The sequence below is a fragment of the Podarcis erhardii genome, assembly GCF_964252035.2.
Source record: "Podarcis erhardii genome assembly, chromosome: 15".
Classification (NCBI taxonomy): domain Eukaryota; kingdom Metazoa; phylum Chordata; class Lepidosauria; order Squamata; family Lacertidae; genus Podarcis; species Podarcis erhardii.
In genome coordinates this window covers 21,911,073-21,915,555 of record NC_138505.1, presented here as the reverse complement: position 1 = coordinate 21,915,555, position 4,483 = coordinate 21,911,073, and positions in this window count along the sequence as shown.

Genomic DNA, 4,483 nt, shown 5'->3' with positions numbered 1-4,483 from the left:
AGCTGTACTGTTCGCTTGGGGCCACGTGGGTGGGCCACAGAGTTTCTCTCTGCAACGGCAAATCCGTCCTCCCCTGAACAAAAGTCACTCTTTTCCTGAAAGCATGAACTTTGGAGTCAAAACTGCTATTTCTCTCTCTCTTATAGTTAACGTAGATGGGGGTGGGTGGGAATCAGAAGTCATTGGGTGGCATCTAAATCCTTGTTACTGCAAGAATTTTTTCTATACCGCCATGCATCCCAAACGCATCATTGAGACTGGAGGCAAGTCTCACTTCAGTAGAAGTACAGACTTGGCAAAGAACTCTTAACTTCTGGCTCTGCCTAAACTCAAATCCCCCCGGTTTACTATCCCTAGTACTTCAAGACTCCCATAAAAGTGCCTGGCTTAAAACCGTCTATCAAAAACTTCACTCTTGTGGCCTATCCCCACAACACCTACTCACTATGGGCCCCACTAAAGCAAACAGTCTAATTGGTCAATGTCTAAAAGATATCAAGCATCAGAACAACCTGGCCACTATAAGGAAATTCTGCCCTTGGTATGTTCAGTTTCCACCTCTCCATTTTGATTCTGTGGCCCCATATCCGCACAAACTCATTATCCCAAAATACGGACATGCTTTTACACTTGCAAGACTGGATGTTTTGCCATCTGCGGTACTTGAGGGTCGATTCCAAAAGATCCCACCTGAGAAACGTCTTTGGCCCTGTGGAGGTGGTAGCACCAAAACAGCGGCACACGTCCTCCTGCCCTGTACTCTCTACAAAGACCTGAGGAATGAGATCATCACCCCACTTGTACTAACCATCCCAGGGCGCTCAACCACTGCCACAATCTCCTTTCTTCTATCAGTTCAAAATGAGCAGGTAACAGCAAAGGTTGCTAGGTTCATAGCAGGGGCAATCAGAATAAGGGCCACTAACTGACTGCTGATTCAGGACTTTAAATTGTGCTTTTATATCAAATTTCATTTTCTGTGTATATTGTAATGTTTTACTGTTGCTATAGCCATTGGCTAATGCGAATAAAGTTTTTCCTCTCTCTCTTGTTACTGCAAGGATTTACACTTGTACAGCGGAACCTCCCCTTCACATAATGACATGAGAGCCTGCTGGATCAGGGCCATTGACTCATCTAGTCTCATTGGCAGCATCTTGTTCTCACAGTGGCCACCCGGATGCCCCAATGGGAAGTCTGCAAGCAGGAGCTATGAGCAAGAACCCTCTCCCATCCTGCAGTTTCCGGCAACTGGGATTCAGAAGCCAACTGTGGAGGCAGAGCATAGCCATCATGGCTGGTAGACAGCCATGAATTTGCCCAGTCCTCCCTTAAAGCCATCTAAGTTGGTGGCCATCACTGTCTCCTATGGGAGCGAGTTCCAAAGAGCAGGAAAAGTTCTGTTGTGGGAGCAGAAATCCTTGAGCCAATAGCATGAGCAACTTGGCGCAACTTTGGATACCATAATATCCTAGCATATCGTAAGACATCAATTTTTATTCTAGCATATCAATTCCAAATGGAATACGCGCACACACTTAAACATAGTTTTCCTATGGTCACCATATAAAGATTTGCTGTCTATATAAAAAGCATCACTCCCCCAAAACAACAGGCTCTTATTTATGAATATTTCAGTTGCTTTGTTAAACAATAAAAAGTCCAAAGAAGTTAATCAAGCAGGCTGTACCCACAAACAGCTGTTCTTTCCCTTCCTCCAGATTGATAAATATAAAAATAATAATTAAAACTTGCTTGTAAATGGGAACTACAGTGGAACCTTGGTTCTCGAACGCCTTGGTACTCGATCATTTCAGCTCCCGAACGGCAAATACCCAGAAGTGTTCCGGTTTTCGAACGTTTTTCAGAAGCCGAACATCCAATGTGGCTGTCAGCTATTGTTTTCTATTGGCCTGTGCCAATCGGAAGCCGCACCTTGGTTTTCTAATGTTTTTGAAGTCCTACGGACTTGCAGAATGGATTATGTACGAGAACCAAGGTACCACTGTACTGCTCCATGCTGCTTAAAGACACCATTTAAGTTTCCCACAATGCCTCTGGTGTAGGGTTTCTCCAAGGCATTATGGGAAATTTAAATGTCAGCTCCAAGCCAGCCATCGCACTGCCTCAACGCAAGCCCAGCTTACCCTCTGCCAGCCCCACTTCGCACCAGAGATTTAAAGCACTATGAGCAGTTAGAAAGAAGGCTGATCACCAAAGAATTGATGCTTTTGAATTCTGGTGCTGGAGGAGACTCTTGAGAGTCCCATGGACTGCAAGAAGATCAAACCTCTCCATTCTGAAAGAAATCAGCCCTGAGTGCTCACTGGAAGGACAGATCCTGAAGCTGAGGCTCCAATACTTTGGCCACCTCATGAGAAAAGACCCTGATGTTGGGAAAGATGGAGGGCACAAGGAGAAGGGGACGACAGAGGACGAGGTGGTTGGACAGTGTTCTCGAAGCTATGAACATGAGTTTGACCAAGCTGAGGGAGGCAGTGGAAGACAGAAGTGCCTGGCGTGCTAAACGACAACAGAGAAGTTAGGGCTTCCCCCAAAGAATTCTGGGAGTTGCAGTTTGTCAGAGAACCTTTTCCCCCTCCCAGAGCTACCATTTCCAGAGTGGTTTAACAAGCAATCCCTCTTCCTAGGGAGCTCTTAAGTGGATGGTGTGAATGTGTCCTAAATCTCACTTGTTGGCCTTGTTGAACTCAGCAGGGAGGACGATGGGGTCAGAAACAGGCTGGCTCCCCTTGTCCCTGGCTCTGGCAGTCCCTACTGCTGGCCCTCCCACCCTTCTGCTTCATCAGTTCCAATGGTCATCAGCCAACCTGGGTCAGGGAGTCCAGTAGATCCCCCTCAGACAGTCCTAATCCCCAAAGTCTGAATTCTCTCAAAATAATCCAGGAGAAATGAACTGAGATGGAAAAAAATATGTTAGGCACAAGGCAGGAATGTTTGTTCCCAGGCAGGGGCTTAATCACCTAAATTCAGAGCTCTCTCTTTACAGAAGGGTTCTCAAAAAGCCATCTAGTCTCAGTGAATTTGCAGGAAGGCTGCAGCTCAGTGGTTAGAGCATCTGCTCTGCCTGTCTGAAACCCTGGAGAGACACTGCTGGTCAGTGTAGAGTCGACAGTAAGAAACTAGATCAGGGTTTCCAAACTTGGGTCGCCAGCTGTATTTTGGACTACAAATCCCATCATCCCTAGCTAGTAGGACCAGTGTTCAGGGATGATGGGAACTGTAGTCCAAAAAAATTAGCTGGCGACCCAAGTTTGGGAAGCCCTGAACTAGATGGGCCAATGGCCCAACTCAGTATAAGGAAGCGTCCTATGATGACAAGGGAAGCACAGTAGTGCAGTGGTTAGAGCCAGTGCCGGATTTACGTTTAAGCTAAGCAGGCTATAGCTTAGGGCCCCACTTTCTTGGGGCCCCCAAAAAATTTAAAGTAAAAAAACACTGGATGTACATTTCCAAAATATAAGATAAAAAACAAATAAAATAAAACCTATGTACAGAAACAGTGTTTTGTGTTGTGTAGGCTCCTATGCTGTACATATTTTGTTATGTGCAAATGGCTTTAGATACATATTTGTTGTTGTTTAATCGTTTAGTCGTATCCGACTCTTCGTGACCCCATGGACCAGAGCACGCCAGGCACTCCTGTCTTCCACTGCCTCCTGCAGTTTGGTCAAACTCATCCTGGTACCTTCGAGAACACTGTCGAACCACCTCATCCTCTGTCGTCCCCTTCTCCTTGTGCCCTCCATCTTTCCCAACATCAGGGTCTTTTCCAGGGAGTCTTCTCTTCTCATGAGGTGGCCAAAGTATTGGAGCCTCAGCTTCAGGTTCTGTCCTTCCAGTGAGCACTCAGGGCTGATTTCCTTCAGAATGGAGAGGTTTGATCTTCTTGCAGTCCATGGGACTCTCAAGAGTCTCCTCCAGCACCCAATAGATACCTATTAGGTCCATAAATTACCATAGAGCATATATTCAACACAAAAAACGGTGACAATTTGTTGTTGACAAAGGACAACTGGACCTATAAAGTACCCCATTACCTTCAGTAGCTTAGGGCTTCATCAAACCTAAATCCGGTCCTGGTTAGAGCACCTGCTTTGCACGCAGAGGGCTCCGGGTTCAATCTCCAGGAAGCTCTAGGGAAAACGCCCGGGTATGGAACCCTGACTAACTGCTGCCGGTCCGTGCGGGCAATACCAAGCTGGCTCAGAACGAAGGCGGCTTCCTGCGCGGGATTGACGCCCAGGTTCAGCGGCCACAACCTTAAGGTCACCAAGTGCCGAAGTTTCCAATCATCTCACCTTGGGACGGGAGGTAGGCATGTAGACGCGCGCTCCGATCCTTCGCCATCGCGGGCCTGGGGCTCCCCCCTGGGGCCGTCGCGGGGACAGCGCGCCGGTGGCGGCGAGGGGCCGTCTCTCCTCGGCGCTCCTCCTCCTCCGGCTGCATCAGCGGTTCACGT